At 39.4% G+C, this 17,823-nt stretch overlaps 1 non-coding gene across 1 annotated transcript; it reads left to right on the top strand.

Annotated features, from left to right (window-relative positions):
- Window positions 1-725: 725 nt before the first annotated feature.
- LOC130983739 (small nucleolar RNA R71) lies at window positions 726-833 on the top strand. Its single transcript, XR_009087717.1, has one exon. It is a non-coding gene; the product is annotated as a small nucleolar RNA R71 (small nucleolar RNA).
- The last annotated feature ends 16,990 nt before the right edge of the window (window positions 834-17,823 follow it).

Genomic DNA, 17,823 nt, shown 5'->3' with positions numbered 1-17,823 from the left:
TCTGTATTGCTTGGAAGAGTACTATGAGGGATTTCAGTAACTCTTTTACTCAGCTGACCCACTTGTGCCTCCAAATTTCTAGTGGAGGACTTTATTTCAGTCATGAAACTGAGAGTGGTCTTAGATAGATCAGAGACTATGGTTGCTAAGCCAGAGATGCTCTGCTCAGAATTCTTTGTCTATTGCTGAGAAGATGATGGAAAAGGCTTGCTATTGCCAAACCTATTTCTCCCACCATTATTATTATTGAAGCCTTGTTGAAGCTTTTGTTGATCCTTCCATGAGAAATTTGGATGATTTCTCCATGAAGGATTATAGGTGTTTCCATAGGATTCTCCCATGTAATTCACCTCTTCCATTGTAGGATTCTCAGGGTCATAAGCTTGTCTTTCAGAGGAGGCTTCTTTAGTACTGCCGGATGCAGCTTGCAATCCAGTCAGATTCTGAGAAATCATATTGACTTGCTGAGTCAATATTTTGTTCTGAGCCAATATGGCATTTAGAGTATCAATCTCAAGAACTCCTTTCTTCTGAGTCATCCCATTATTCACAGGATTTCTTTCAGAAGTGAACATGAACTGGTTATTTACAACCATCTCAATGAGTTCCTGGGCTTCTGCATGGGTTTTCTTTAGATGAAGAGATCTACCAGCAGAGTGGTCCAATGACATCTTGGACAATTCAGACAGACTATCATAGAATATACATAAGATGCTCCATTCTGAAAGCATGTCAGAAGGACACTTTCTGATTAATTACTTGTATATTTCCCAAGCTTCATAGAGGGATTCACCTTCCTTCTGTTTGAAGGTTTGGACTTCCACTCTAAGCTTGCTCATCTTTTGAGGTGGAAAGAATTTGGCCAAGAAAGCATTGACCAACTTTTTCCAAGAGTTTAAGCTTTCTCTAGGTTGTGAGTCCAACCATATCCTAGCTCTGTCTCTTATAACAAAGGGGAAAAGCATAAGTCTGTAGACCTCGGGATCAACCCCATTGGTCTTAACAGTGTCACAGATTTGTAAGAATTCAGCTAAGAACTGATGAGGATCTTCCAATGGAAGTCCATGAAACTTGCAATTCTGCTGCATTAGAGAAACTAATTGAGGCTTAAGCTCAAAGTTGTTTGCTCCAATTGCAGGAATTGAGATGCTTCTTCCGTAGAAGTTGGAAGTTGGTACAGTAAAGTCACCAAGCATCTTCCTTGCATCTCCACCATTGTTCTCAGGTTCGGCTGCCATGTCTGCCTCTTTTTTGAAATTTGCTGTAAGGTCCTCTTCGGAGTGTTGTGCTTTAGCTTCTCTTAGCTTCCTCTTCAGAGTCCTTTCAGGTTCAGGATCAGCTTCAACAAGAATGTCTTTATCCCTGTTCCTGCTCATATGAAAGAGAAGAGAACAAAGAGAGTAGTGGAATCCTCTATGTCACAGTATAGAGATTCCTTTATGTGTCAGAGGAAAAGAAGAATAGAAGAATGAGGTAGAGAGAGAATAATAAGAATTTGAACATAGAGAGAGGGAGAGGGTTCAAATTATTACATGAGTAGAAGAGAAATGTTAGTAAATAAATAAAATAAATAGAAAAAGATAAGAGAGAGAGTATTCAAATTTTACGAAGAGGGAAAAGAAAAATATTTTTATTTTTATTTAATTAATTAAGTTAGTTTCGAAAATTTGAAAAAGAAATACAAGAAAATTTAAAACTAAAACAATTAGTTAATTAAAAAGATTTTTGAAAAAAGTGGTTAGTGATTTTCGAAAATTAGAAGTTGAAAAGTAGTTAGGTGGTTTTAAAAAAGATAAGAAATAGTAAAATTTTTAAAATTAAAACAAACAAATCAAGTAGTTAGTTGAAAAAGATTTGAAAATAAATTTTGAAAAGATAAGAAGTTTAGAAAAAGATTTTGAAATTAAAATTTTAAAAAGATATGATTGAAATTTATTTTGAAAAAGAATTGAAAAAGAAATTAAAATGATTTGATTTTTAAAATTAAAGTTGATGACTTGACTAACAAGAAACTAAAAGATATGATTCTAGAATTCAAAGATTGAACCTTTTTTAACAAGAAAGTTACAAACTTGAAATTTATGAATCAAAACATTAATTGTTAGCAAGGATTTTCGAAAATATGAAATAAAATTAAGAAAAAGATTTTGAAAAATTAGTTTTAAAATTTTCGAAAACATTAAAAGAAAAATGAAAAAGATTTTGAAAAATTTTAAGAATGAAATTTGAAAGTCATAAAAAAATGAAAAAGAATTGATTTTGAAAAAGATTTGAAAAGATAAAGTTTTTAAATTGAAACTTTGACTTGACTAACAAGAAACAACTAAATTTTTAAAATTTTTGACCAAGTCAACTCAAAATTTCGAAAATCATGAGAAGAATAAGGAAAAGATATTTTTTTGACTTTTGAAATTTTAATGAGGAGAGAGAAAAACAACAAAATGAAACAAAACATAAAAAATTAAGTTCAAAACAAATAATGCATGCAAGAACACTTTGAATATCAAGATGAACACCAAGAACACTTTGAAGATCATGATGAACATCAAGAACATATTTTTGAAAATTTTTAAGAAAAGAAAGACATGCAAGACACCAAACTTAAGAACTTTTGTACTAGGGACACTAACAATTCGAAAATGCACTAGAAAAATAAGAAAGACACAAAACAAGAAAAATTAAAGATCAAACAAGGAAAATCATCAAGAACAACTTGAAGGTCAAAGAAGAACACAATGCATGAATTTTTGAAAATCTAAGAAAAATTAAAAACATACAGTTGACACCAAACTTAAAATTTGACACTAGACTCAAAGAAGAAACACAAAGTTTTTTGGTTTTATGATTTTTTTAATTTTTTTCTTTTTTTTAAATAATTGTTTTGAAAATAAAATAAAGGTTGAAACAAGAAAGAATGTTACCTAATCTAAGCAACAAGATGAACTGTCAGTTGTCCAAACTCGAACAATCCCCGGCAACGGCGCCAAAAACTTGGTGCACGAAATTGTGATCACACTTTCACAACTCCGGTACAACTAACCAGCAAGTGCACTAGGTCATCCAAGTAATAAAACCTTACGCGAGTAAGGGTCGATCCCACGGAGATTGTCGGCTTGAAGCAAGCTATGGTCATCCTGTAAATCTTAGTCAGGCGGATTCAATTGATTATGAGTTTTGATAATTTAAAGATAAATAAAACGTAAATTAAAATAAAGATACTTATGTAATTCATTGGTAGGAATTACAGATAAGCGTTTGGAGATGCTTTGTTGCTTCTGAACCTTTGCTTTCCTATTGTCTTCATGCAATCATGCGTGCTCCCTCCCACGGCAAGCTGTATGTTGGTGGATCACCGTTGTCATTGGCTACCATCCGTCCTCTCAGTGAAAATGGTCCAGGTACAGTTTCTGTACGGCTAATCAACTGTCGGATTTCTCGTATCGGATGAAAAATACCAGGCACAGCTACCGCACGGCTAATCATCTGTCGGTTCTCACTTGTGTCAGAATAGGATCTCTCTATCCTTTTGTACACTGTCACTACGCCCAACATTTGTGAGTTTGAAGCTCGTCACAGTCATCCCATCCCAGATCCTACTCGGAATACCACAGACAACGTTTAGACTTTTCGGATCTCAGGAATGTTGCCAATTGGTTCTAGCATCTAACATGAAGGTTTTAATCTTACGGATTCGAATGCTCTATTGTCAGGAGAGACAAGTCAAATCCATGGATAAGAGACCCAAGAGACTATACTCCGGCTGTCGTCCAATGACTACGTTGAACATCATTTAGACCGCTTGTGGTTGTCAGGCACGCGGATCTTGGCTAAGCGAGTAACGAAGATAGTGGGTGATTGTCACGGGTCACCCCTTCATTCTGACTTAACTGAATTAAGTATGAGAGTATATCTTGGAGAAGAAGTTAGTGTGAATTGAAAGAGAAATAATAGTACTTGCATTAATTCTTGAAGAACAGCAGAGCTCCGCACCTTAATCTATGAGCTGTAGAAACTCCACCGTTGGAAAATACATAAGAGAAAAAGGTCTAGGCATGGCCAAATGGCCAGCCTCCCAAATGTGAAAAACGGCATCCGATCCTCTCATACAATAGTAAAAAAAGTGCTATTTATACTAAACTAGTTACTATGGATTACAGAAAATAAGCGGCTAAGTACAGATAGTGCAAAAATCCACTTTTGCGGCCCACTTGATGTGTGCTTGGGCTGAGCATTGAGCTTTACACGTGCATAGGCCTTTTCTAGAGTTAAACGCCAGCTTGGATCCCAGTTTGGGCGTTTAACTCCAGTTTTGGTGCCAGTTTCGGCCTTTTACGCTAGAAAAGGGTCTCTGGCTGGTGTTGAACACCAGTTTGGGCCATCAAATCTCGGGCAAAGTATGAACTTTTATACTTTGCTGAAAAGCCCAAGATGTTAGCTTTCCAGCCTGATTGAGAACGCGCCAATTGGATTTCTGTGGCTCCGGAAAATTCACTTAGAGTGCAGGGAGGTCAGGATCCAACAACATCTGCAGTACTTTCTCAGCGTCTGAATCAGATTTTTATTCAGGTCCCTCAACATCAGCCAGAAAATACCTGAAATTACAGAAAAATACACAAACTCATAGTAAGGTCCAGAAATGTGATTTTTTCATAAAAACTAATAAAAATATAATAAAAAGTAACTAAAACATACTAAAAACTACCTGAAACAATGCCAAAAAGCGTATAAATTATCCGCTCATCATCGGGATACAAGTACCTGTCCTTGATGGACGCCTATTTTGCGTACAACCAGATCCCAATGTATCAACCCGGCCAAGAGAAGACCTCATTCCTAACCCCGAAAGCGAACAACTGCTACGTAGTAATGCCGTTCGGACTAAAGAACGCAGGGGCCACATATCAAAGGTTGATGAATAAGGTATTTGACGACCACATCGGGAAGCTGATGGAATTCTACGTAGTTGACGTGCTAGTAAAAACCCAAAAAGAATAAACACTGCTGCCCGACCTTGCCGAAGTATTCAACACCATAAGAAAGCACGGGATGAGACTAAACCCCACAAAAATGTACCTTTGCGGTAGAAGCTGGCAAATTCCTAGGGTTTACGCTTACCTAGAGAGACATTGAGGCAAACCTAGACAAATGCCAAGCCATACTCAACATGAAAAGTCTGACCTGCGTGAAAGAGGTACAATAACTAAATGGAAGACTAGCGGCCCTATCTAGATTCCTAGCCGGGTCGACACTAAGATCTCTCCCTTTCTATGCAACACTAAGGAAAGGAAAGAGGTTTGAATGGACCCAAGAATGCGAACAAGCATTCCAAGACTTCAAAACGTTGTTGGGGTAATCACCCATCCTAACTCGACCTCGACAGGGAGAAAAGCTGATACTATACCTCGCCGTTGGATGTCGGGCGATAGCATCAGCGCTAGTCAGAGAAGATGACAAAGGACAACAACCCATCTACTTCATCAACAAGGCCTTACAAATGGTAGAACTAAACTATCAAAAGATAGAAAAGTTTGCCTACGCCCTCATACTTACCTCCCGGCAACTTCGACTATATTTTCAAGCCCACACCATCAGAATACAGACCAACCAACCCATGAAAAGCATCCTACAGAAAACTGACTTGGCTGGAAGAATCATACAATGGGCAATCAAGTTGTCCAAATTCGACCTCAAGTACGAAGCTCGCACGGTCAAGTCCCAGTACTTGGCTGACTTCATCGCAGAATACACCGACCCACAGGAACCCTATTGAATGGAACCTATACGTTGATGGCTCATCAAACAAAGCGGGGGTGGAGCAGGTGTCATCCTGGAAAGCGACCAAGGGATCCAACTTGAACTCTCCTTAAGGTTCGAGTTCCCCGCCTCAAATAATCAAAACGAGTACGAAGCCATACTGGTTGGTTTGAAGCTGGCTAAGGAGATCAGAGTCCGAAAGCTTACCATCTTTAGCGATTTATAGGTAGTCACCTCACAAATAGAAGGAAGCTACTAGGTAAAAGATCCCACCATAAAAAAATACCTAGACAAAACCAGAGAACAGCTTAGGAAATTCATGGGATATGAGATCCGACATATACCTTGGGAGCAAAATGCCCGAGCCGATGTATTTTCAAAACTAGCCAGCACCAAACCAGGGGGCAATAATAGATGCCTCATCCAAGAAACCCAACAAAACCCATCGACCTCAGAGGAAGAGAAGGTCCTAAACATATCAGACCAGGACCAAGGGTGGATGACCCCCATAATCAACTACCTCAAGTCCGAAACACTCACCACAGAAAAGAAGGACACAAAGAGGCTCATACGGGAGGCACAATACTACACCTTGATACAGGACGTCTTGTATAGAAGAGGAATATCAACATCCCTCTTAAAGTGTGTTCTGATTTCTACCACAAAAGAAGTCTTGGAGGACGTTCACGGCGGCATGTGCGGCAACCACCTCGGGGCACGAGCTCTATCCCAAAAAGTGCCCCGAACTGGCTTCTACTGGCCGACCTTACAAAAAACAGCAGCCGAGTTCGTCAAAACATGCCCTCCATGCCAGAAGCACGCCAACTTCCACGCCGCTCTGACTGAAGAACTCATCTGCATCACCTCACCCTGGCCATTCGCAAAGTGGGGGCTCAACCTCCTCGGACCATTCCCCTAGGAATCAGGGCAAGTCAAATTCCTCATTGTAGGAATAGACTACTTCGCAAAGTGGATTGAGGCAGAGCCACTGGCTGCTACCACCGCTTAGAGAAGTCAAAAGTTCCTGTATAGAAGCATTGTCACAAGGTTTGGAGTTCCCTATTCCATCACCACAGACAACGGGCTTCAGAAACCTGGTCGCTAACCTAAAAATCAAGCACCAGTTCACCTCAGTGGAACATCCATAGGCCAACGGACAGGCGGAAGCCGCCAACAAAGTCATACTGGTCGGGTTAAAGCGTCGATTGTGGGACACGAAAGGAGCCTGGGTTGAAGAGCTCCCCCAAGTCCTATGGGCATACTGGACAACCCCACACTCCACCACAGGCGAATCGCCCTTCCGACTTGCTTATGGAGTGGAGGCAATGATCCCCATAGAAGTAGACAAAAGATCCCCTAAGATGATCTTCTACAATGAGAACGCCAACTCCTGAGCACAAAAGAAAGAACTCGACCTGCTCCCAGACATCCGAGAAAGAGCTCGGATCAGATAGGAAGCCCTAAAACGTTGAATGGCCTCAAGGTATGACCGGAAGGTAATCCAATGAAGCTTCGCTACCAACAACCTCATCCTAATCTGAAATGACGTCGGAGCCGGACGGTCAGGAGAAGGAAAGCTAGCTGCTAATTGGAAAGGACTATACCCGGTTACAGAAGTACTAAAGAAAGGTTACTATAAGGTGACCGACCTCCAAGGGCGAGAGCTCCCGAGGTCTTGGCACGCCTGTAACCTAAAAAATTACTATAGCTAGAGAAAGGTCTTGAGCCAAGGTGTGCTCTTTTTCCCACCAAAGGGTTTTTAATGAGGCACCAGGACGAGTGATGCACCACTATTTCGTGGTGCATTTTATGCTGAATTGAGTGAATTTTTGTCCATTATTCTTACATTTATTCAATGAAATAGCATGGTTTCATGAATTTCTTCTAATTTATGCTTAAGAGTGAAAACATGTTTTTTTGGCCTTTAATTGGTTAATTTTAATTCACCTTTGATTCCACTAGATGCCTTGATGTGTTTGTTAGTGAATTCAGGTTGAAGAGGCTAGGAGTGGATCAAAGGAGTGAAGAGAAAAGCATGCAAAGTGGAGAACTCATGGAAAAACAAGGATTTGGAGTGCATACATCGACGCGCACGCGTGAATGTGAAGTCGCATGGCAACGCGTACGCATGAAATGACGCATACGCATGAGAAGAAAATGCCAATCGACGCGCACGCATGGCCCACGCGTACGCGTCGCTGCTCACACGTGACCTCATTAAAGTGAAAATGCTGGGGGCGATTTCCGAGCTGCCCAACCCAAATCCAACTCATTTATGAGGCTATTACATGCAGAACTCAAGGGGTGGGGGGGCAAGAGGGGACCATTCATACATTTTTAGTTGGAGAGAGAGATGTAGAATTCTAGAGAGAGAAGCTCTCTCCTATCTCTAGATTAGGGTTCTTAGTCTTATTTTCCTTTTTGATCTAGATCTACTTCTTCTTTTGCTTTAATTTTCCTTTTATCTTTACTTGTTCTAGCATTTTACTTCTCTTGTTGTTTCCTTTATTTTGTCAATTTTAGTTTATGAACTCTTATGTAGATCCCCATTTTTTTCAATGCAATTTATGATTTCCATGTCTTTTTATATTTGCTCTAGTTTCCTATTGTTGATCTCTTGCTTTTGTAGTTACAGCTTCTTTTAATTCTTGCAATCTATGATGTTTACTTTTATTGCCCACTAGGTGTTTGATAAAATGTTTCTTTTAGTTATGAGTTAGATTTCTCTTCTCTTGGCTTGAGTTGAGCAATTGAAGACTCTTGAATTATCAAACTCTTTTGTTGATTGACAATTTGAAGTTGCCAGTTGACTTGAATGCCATTAAAGCTAGTCTTTCCTTAGGATTTAACTAGGACTTGTGGACTCAAGTTGATTGTATCCACTTGACTTTCCTTCATAGTTAGAGGTGAACAAATTGGGAGCAATGGATAATTCTTATCACAATTGATGATGATAATGAAGTTAGGACTTCTGGTTCTCATCCCTTGCCAAGAGCTTTCTTAGTTATTAGCTTATTTCTTTTGCTATTTACAATTCTTGTTTCTTATTACGAAAACCGCAAAACACTCCTCCATAGCCAATAATAAAGCACTTCATTGTAATTCCTAGGGAGAACGACTCGAGATTAATACTCTCGGTTATTTTATTGGGGTTTGTACTTGTGACAAACAAATTTTTGATTGAAGAATTGTTTGTTGGTTTAGAACTATACTTGCAACGAGATTTCAATTGTGAAATTCTTTACCGATAGACAATTTCCGTTCGTCAACAAGACCCGAAAGCGGCCCGACTTACAGGGTAACCCCACACATGTACATACTCTTATTTACGTTCTTTTTTCATTACATTTTATTTTTAAAATTACAGATTCCCTAAAAAGTTTCCTACCAAGGCGAATTAATTTAGGCTCGACAAAACGCAAATTCATCACCCGACCACAAAGGTCGGCAAGGTGAAGCGATAAAACTCAAATTAATGCAAGAATTTATAAAAGTAACCTGTATAAAGCGACCTGATGAGGTCGGATAAAAAATTGAGTTACTAAAAATAACTTAAAAAGTCCCGACAGAGAAGTCGGACCAGCTAAAGGATCACTAAAAAGGGAACAACACCACGCAAAGGTAAAAAAGGTTGAAAAACCTAGGGTAGGAGTCCAAAAAGGATGCCACTTAAAAAAAGCGTAAGCAATCAAATCCGAACAAAGGCTAAAAAAGGTCGTCCAAATAAGCTAAAAAGGTAAGAAGTTCAAAGAAGAAACCTACCTAAAAAGTTATTGGAGACCAACTAAAAGCCTAGAACACCAACTAACAAGCCACAAGGATGACATCGCCAAAGAAAAAGTTAAGGTTGTCAACACAACTAAGAAAGGGCGCAGCCCAAGAAGCAAAGGTAGAAGTTCATAAAATAAACACTACCTCGAGACCGCTAGAGAAGATACTGGTCGGGAAAACACCCAATTCTAAGGCATGGTCGGAAAACCATCCCCAGACAAAAAGGCCATAAAAGGTTGAAGAAACGACCTAAAGATAAAAGTATTTTGCTAAAATCAGGCCAGCACGCCACTAGAACAGTTAACACAAAAAGTCTCGAAAGATTAAAACATTATAAACTTAAAGGTTACCTGAAACGGAAACCTAAGAGTGAAAATGTTTTGATTAGAAACTAAAAGTTGCTAGAAAGGAACCACAAAGTATCAGAGAATCATCCAAAAGTATTACAAAACCAAGAGTTCAGAGGTCGACAAGTCGAACCATATCAATACATAATCTAAGTGAGATAAAAAGAGAAAGTCACAAGGGGTCCAGCTTCGCTCCTGTCGCCGTGTCCTAAGGAGCAGGGGGAATGACTGAGATCGGGATAGCTCCGACAACACCATCAGGGCCATTTAAGATCTCCACGTTGGGATCGGCCTCGGGTCGGGACGGCTCAACAGAAGAAGCTTTGGCAGAAGGTTCCAGGGCAGGATTCTCGTCATCATCAGGGGCCGGCACGATCTTACCATCTTCAACAACATTATCCATACTAAACAAAGTAAGATCAACATCAGGAGCAAGAACCCAGAGCTGAGCTTTCAAATTCTCATACAAGCCAGTCATGCCATTCACTACATGACCTTGCAGCTCGGCATAATCATCATAAGAAGACTGGAGTTTTTTCTTAACCTCCAAAAGCTCACCATAAGTCCGGGTATAGCTCTCGTTAGCCTTCTTCACCATATCTTCAGCCAAGTTGGCAGCCGCCTCCGCAGCAGTAGCCCGGGCCATCTCCTTCTCCGCAGCGAGCTCTAGCTCGACATTCTTTGCCTCCAGCTCAAGCCTCAACCCCTCTACCCTATCATAATCAGCCTTGGCCTTCTCAAGAAAGGCACTTGTAGCATGGATATGAGACTTCTTGAAATCCCTAGACAAAGTGGCACTAAGGTTGGCCATTCGGATGCTGTTACTCGATATGAAATCAAGATGGTGAAGAATGGACACATCATCAGTAGGAACAAAGACATACGGGGCGATATGCTCCGCAGCAAAGGCCACGCCATCAAAGTCCTTGTCATTAAGATCATAAGCACCAGCAGTGCTCGGCCTCTTGGGAGAAGGCCCAGAGGAAGAAGGAGAAGAGGTAGCACCAGAAGTTGAAAGAGGCAGATTAACAGAGGCCACCCGAACTTGAGGAGTTGGGATAATCTTCGTTGGTCCTTGAGGACCCGAGTTCGGCTTCTTCGGCGGGAGTTGGGAAGAACCTTACTCCGACGTCTTCTTATGCAAATTCTAGGCAACCACCACATTTTTGGCCTTACGTAAATTTTTCATCGAATCAGAGCTTGACACCATCTCTGAAAAAAGAGAAACCACAAAAACAATCACACAATGGATAACGACAAGACCACGGCAAACAAACAAAAGTTTTTTAGAAAAAGAAGTCGGGCACTACCTAGCTCGGAACGGGGAAGAGCATGATCCCCTAAAAACCTCTTAGTATCCAGATGAGGAGTCTCCCCCCAGTGCTCCTCCAAAACACCCACCAAGGCCCTCTCCACCTCATCAAGACTCTCTGAAGGATACTTAAGAACTACAGGTCCTTTTGCCGCCAAAGAGGGAAGGTTGGTTCATTGTTCTCATCTAGAAAGAAGGGGTGAACATTCCCAATAGCCCAAACTTTGAAATAAAAATTTTTGAAATCGTGGAAAGAATAATCAAAAATAGAAAAGACTTTCTTTCCCTGAGTAGCCCAGAAAGAGATCCAGGAAGCCTTCTTCTTGGCCATCCTCGGCTTAGTCATCACAAACAGATAAAGAGAAAGAGAGAGGGTGGTACCTAATTTGGTAAAGAAGCAGTCATAAGCATAAAAGAAGGGACACTCTGCCCGACTTAAGGGAGGGAAACTGACCCTCTCCTCAGGGTCAGGCGACAACAGCTTGTAGTTTTTTTCATCCTCCCTATTTCCACAGATCTAATGAAACCTCCTAAACTTCTCACAATATTCCGAGTCCCCTACAGTAACACACATTAACACTATAGAATATAGCCAGTCAGCCATACCAGGAGGGATCTTTGTGGACATCTCAACAATATTTCTACGAGAAGACATAGAAACTACACCTACAGCAAGAAAATGAATAGAGTGTCACTACCATGAACCTCGATCAGAAACAGAAAATAAAAACAAACCAGCAAACAGTAAAGTACGACAGCAAAAAAGGGCGGCCCAAGGTTTACAAAGGCAAGGATCACCACTGGTGCACGAAATTTGTAATCACACTTTGCAACTCCGCACAACTAACCAGCAAGTGCACTGGGTCGTCCAAGTAATACCTTACGTGAGTAAGGGTCGATCCCACGGAGATTGCCAGCTTGAAGCAAGCTATAGTTATCTTATTATTCTTAGTTAGGATATCAATAATAATTCTTAGTTTTATTTGTAAGAAAATAAAAGAGCATGGAATAAACAATACTTGTTATGTAGTAATGAAGACCAGGTTGAGGTTTTGGAGATGCTTTGTCCTCTAAATCTCTACTTTCCTACTGCCTTCTTCTTCAAATACGAAAGGCTCCTTCCATGGCAAGCTGTATGTTGGTAGATCACCGTTGTCAATGGCTATCATCCGTTCTCTCAGTGAAAATGGTCCATGTACATGGCTAATCATTTGTCGGTCCTCACTTGTGTTGGAATAAGATCCATTGCTCCCTTTGCACACTGTCACTGCGCTCAACAATTGTGAGTTTGAAGCTCGTCACAGTCATCCCTTCCTAGATCCTACTTAGAATACCACAGACAAGGTTTAGACTTTTCGGATCTTAGGAATGCTGCCAATTGATTCTAGCCTCTACCACGAAGGTTCTGATCTCATGGAATTGAATGCTCTGTTGTCAGGAGAGACAATCAAACTCATGAATCTGGAGCCCAAGAGATACACACTCAAGCTGTTGCAGGTAGAACGGAAGTGGTTATCAGGAACACATTCATAAGTTGAAAATGGTGATGAGTGTCACAGATCATCACATTCATCACATTGAAGTACGAGTGAATATCTTAGAACAGAAGCAAGCGCGATTGAATAGAAAACAGAAGTAATTGCATTAATTCATCGAGACACATCAGAGCTCCTCACCCCAACCATGGGATTTAGAGACTCATGCCATCAAAGGTATAATAAGAAATGTAAAAATGTCATAAGTTACAAAATGAATCTCTAAAAGTAGTTTTTATACTAGACTAGTAACCTAGGTTTACAGATAATGAGTAACTAGATGCAGAGAGTGCAGAAATCCACTTTCGGGGCCCACTTGGTGAGTGTTTGGGCTGAGCTTCCTAGCTTTCACATGCTTGTGCTATTCCTGGAGTTAAACGCCAGTTTGGGTGCCAGTTCTGGCGTTTTACTCCAGAAAAGGGTCTCTAGGTGGCGTTTGGACTCCAGTTTGAGCCATCAAATCTCGGGCAAAGTATGAACTATTAAAAATTTCTAGAAAGCCCAGGATGTCTACTTTCCAACGCAATTGAGAGCGCGCCAATTGGGCTTCTGTAGCCCCAGAAAATTTACTTATAGTGCAGAGAGGTCAGGATCCAACAGCATCATCAGTCCTTTTCTCAGCCTCTGAATCAGATTTTTGCTCAGGTCCGTCAATTTCAGCAAGAAAATACCTGAAATCACAGAAAAATACACAAACTTATAGTAAAGTCCAGAAATGTGATTTTTGCATAAAAACTAATAATAATATACTAAAAAGCAAGTAAAACCTATTAAAAGCTACCTAAAAACAATGCCAAAAGGGTATACGTTATCCACTCATCACAACACCAAACTTAAATTGTTGCTTGTCCCCAAGAAACTAAAAATAAAATAGAATAAAAAGAAGAGAATATACAATAAATTCCAAAATATCAATGAAGCTTAGCTCCAATTAGATGAGCAGGACTAGTAGCTTTTTGCTTCAGAACAGTTTTGTCATCTCACTTTATCCTGTGAAGTTCAGAATGATTGACATATATAGGAGCTCTGAATTAAGATAGTGTTATTGATTCTCCTAGTTCAGTATGTTGATTCTTGAATACAGTTACTTTATGAGTTTTGGCTGCGACCCTAAGCATCTTGTTTTTCAGTATTACCACCGGATACATAAATGCCAGAGACACATAACTGGGTGAACCTTTTCAGATTGTGATTCAGCTTTGCTAAAGTCCCCAGTTAGAAGTGTCCAGAGTTCTTAATGATAAACCCGATATTTAGGGTTTATCTTGTGTTGAATTTAGAGAGTTTTGTCAACCTTTCTCCCATTTATCCAATGAAATAGCATGGTTTTGTAAATTCTCCTTTAATTGTGCTTAAGAGTGAAAACATGCTTTTTAGGTCCTTAATTGTTTAATCTTGATTTACCTTTGATTCAATTAGATGCCTTGATATGTTTGTTAAGTGATTTTAGATTTAGGAGGCAAATATTGGATAAAGGGAATGAAGGAAAAGCATGTAAAAATGGAGAACTCATGAAGAAATGAAGGAATCGCAAAAGCTGTCAAGCCGACCTCTACGCACTTAATCGGCCATAACTTGAGCTGCAAAGGTTCAAATGATGCGGTTTTAGTTCCTTTAGAAAGCTAACATCCGGGGCTTCGAAAAGATATAAGATTTGCCATAGTTGCTACACGTATGGTGACATGCATGCGCACTGTACGCGTACGCGTCGTTGCTGCCATATGATCCACTTAAAACAATACGTGGCCAGTGAATTCTAAAGCCGTGTGGGCCTAATCCAACTCATTTCTGATGCTATTTAAGCCAAGGATTGAAGGGGAATCAACATACTTTACATATAGTTACCATTAGTTTATTTTAGTTTAGTTTTGGAGGGAAAGTTAGTTTTAGAGAGAGAAGCTCTCACTTCTCTCTAGGATTAGGATTAGGTTTTAGATCTAGATCTACTTCTTTTTCTTATCTCTTAATTTTCCTTTTTCCTTCCTTAATTGTTCTCTTGTAGTTGTAGAATTCTTCTTCTCTTGTAATTCCTTTGTATTGTTAGTTTTAGTTTATGAACTTCCTTTTGTAGATCTACATTTCTTCTTCAATGCAATTGTTAAGTTCTTTGTTGTTTCATATTTGTTTGATTTCCTATTGTTGATCTCTTACTTTTGTAGTTGTAGATCTCTCTTTAATTCTTGCAATTCATGTTGTTTACTTTTATTGCTTTTTTTGTGTTTGAGGAAATGTCTCTTCTAGTTATGAGTTAGATTTTGTTCCTCTTGGTTTAGGTAGAGTGATTAGTGACACTTGAGTTATCAACCTCTTTTGTTGATTGATAATTAGAGATTGCTAATTGATTTGAATGCCTCTAAAGCTAGTCTTTCCTTTAGGAGTTGATTATGACTTGAGGAATCAAATTGATTCATCCACTTGACTTTTCTCCATGGTTAGAGGTTAACTAAGTGGTAGCAATGAATAATTTGTGGTCACAATTGAAGAGGATAACTAGGATAGGACTTCTAGTTCTCATATCTTGCCAAGAGCTTTGTTAGTTGTTAGTTTATTTTCTTTACCATTTATATTTCTTGTCTAAAATCTCAAAAACCCCAAAATATCTCATAACCAATAACAAGACACTTTATTGTAATTCCTAGGGAGAATGACCCGAGGTTTGAATACTTCGGTTTATAAATTTTAGGGGTTTGTTACTTGTGACAAACAAATTTTTGTATGAAAGGATTAGTGTTGGTTTAGAAACTATACTTGCAACGAGATTTCATTTGTGAAATTTTAAACCGTCAAAAATCCAATCATTACTTAAGCACACTCTTTTTGCTTTGGATCACGACTTTAACCACTCAGTCTCAAGCTTTTCACTTGGACCTTCATGACACAAGCACATGGTTAGGGACAGCTTAATTTAGCCACATTGGGCAAGATTTTATTCCTTTGGGCCCTCCTATCCATTAATGCTCAAAGCCTTGGATCCTTTTTACCCTTGCCTTTTAGTTTAAAGGGCTACTGGCTTTTTCTGCTTGCTTTTTCTTTTTCTTTCTTTTTTTTTTGCCATTTTTTTTCGCAAGCTTTGTTTTTCACTATTTTTTCTTGCTTCAAGAATCAATTTTATGATTTTTCAGATTATAAATAACATTTCTCTTTTTTCATTATTCTTTCAAGAGCCAACAATTTTAACATTCATAAATTTCACTATGAAAAATATGCACTGTTCAAGCATTCATTCAGAAAGCAATATGTATTGTCACCACATCAAAATAATTAAACTAATTTTCAAGATAAATTTCGAAATTATGCACTTATTGTTCTTTTGTAATTAAAAGCATTTTTCATTTAAGAAAGGTGAAGAATTCATGGAATTATTCATAGCTTTAAGACATAGGTACTAGACACTAATGATCATGTAATAAAGACACAAACATAGACAAGACATAAAGCATAAAAATAAAAAAATAGAAAATAAAATAAACAAAGAGATTAAATAATGGGTCCACCTTAGTGATGGAGGCTAGTTCTTCCTCTTGAAGATCCTTTGGAGTGTTTGAGCTCCTCTATGTCTCTTCCTTGCCTTTGTTGCTCCTTTCTCATGGCCTTTTGGTCCTCTCTAATTTCATGGAGGATGATGGATTGCTCTTGGTGAGGTCCATGAGTGGGCTTTCTTGTTTGCTCCATCCTCTTTCTAGTGATGGGCTTTTGCGATGAATCTCTCCATCTCCCATGACTCGGAGTTGGAAGCAACTGCTTTCCCTTACCTCTTCCTAGAGGTTTCTCCAGCCCTAAGTGTTATTAATGGTTATGGAAAACAAAAAGCTGAGCTTTTTCACACCAAACTTAAAAGCTTTGCTCATCCTCGAGCAAAAGAAGAAAGAAAGGATTAGAGGAAGAAGAGATGGAGGAGATGGAGTTGTGTGAATGGGTGGGTTTTATGGAAAATAGTGGATGGATGTAAGTGGTGAAAAAATAATGGGAAAGAGGGTAGGATTTGATAGGTGTTTGGGGAAGGGTGTTATGGAAGGGTGTGAAGAGGAGAGAGAGAGAGTTGGGGTAGGAATTCTCATCCCTGCACTTTTCTGGCGTTTAAACGCCCTCTGGGTGCCTTATCTGGTGTTAAACGCCAGTCTGCTGCCCATTTCTGGTATTAAACGCCAGTCTGCCTGCTAGTTCTGGCGTTTAACACCCAGAATGCTGCCAGGATAGGCGTTAAACGCCCATTCTGCTATCCTTACTAGAGTTTAATTGCCAGTAGGCCTGTCCTCTTGGGTGTGTTATTTTTGATGCTGTTTTTTATTCCATTTTTAATTATGCAGCTATTTTTGTGACTCCACATGATCATCAAGCTAAAGAAAACATAGGCATAGATAAATAAAATTGGGTTGCCTCGCAATAAGCGCTTCTTTAATGTCAATAGCTTGACAGGACTAAGCTTTAATCTAGTCTCAGTCTTGAGCATTCTTGCTCAACATTGCCTTCAAGATAATGCTTGATTCTCTGTCCATTAGCAATGAACTTTTTGTCAGAGTCAATATCCTGAAGCTCTACATATCCATATGGTGACATACTTGTAATCACATATGGTCCCTTCCACCGGGATTTCAATTTCCCAGGAAATAATCTGAGCCTAGAGTTAAACAGCAGAACCTTCTGTCTGGCTCAAAGACTCTGGATGACAGCTTCTTGTCATGTCACCTTTTTGCTTTCTCTTTGTAAATTTTTGCATTTTTGAAAGCATTGAGTCTGAACTCCTCTATCTCATTCAACTGGAATAATTTTTTCTCTCCAGCTACCTTGGCATCAAGGTTTAGGAACCTGGTTGCCCAGTAGGCCTTATGTTCCAATTCCACTGGCAAATGGCAGGCCTTGCCATACACAAGTTGGTATGGAGAGGTCCCTATAGGAGTATTGAATGCAGTTCTGTATGTCCACATAGCGACATCCAGACTTCTTGCCCAATCCTTTCTGCGGGTACTTTTAGCCTGCCCATTTGTCTGTGGATGATACGGAGTTGCCACTTTGTGGTTAATTCCATATCGGACTAGAGTAGAGTCAAGCTGTTTATTACATAAATGAGTGCCTCCATCGCTGATCAGTATTCTAGGAACACCAA

The sequence above is a fragment of the Arachis stenosperma genome, chromosome 5 (assembly GCF_014773155.1).
Source record: "Arachis stenosperma cultivar V10309 chromosome 5, arast.V10309.gnm1.PFL2, whole genome shotgun sequence".
Taxonomy (NCBI): Eukaryota; Viridiplantae; Streptophyta; class Magnoliopsida; order Fabales; family Fabaceae; genus Arachis; species Arachis stenosperma.
Note: the sequence above shows the minus strand (reverse complement) of the source record. Positions and strands in the feature narration are given on the sequence as shown.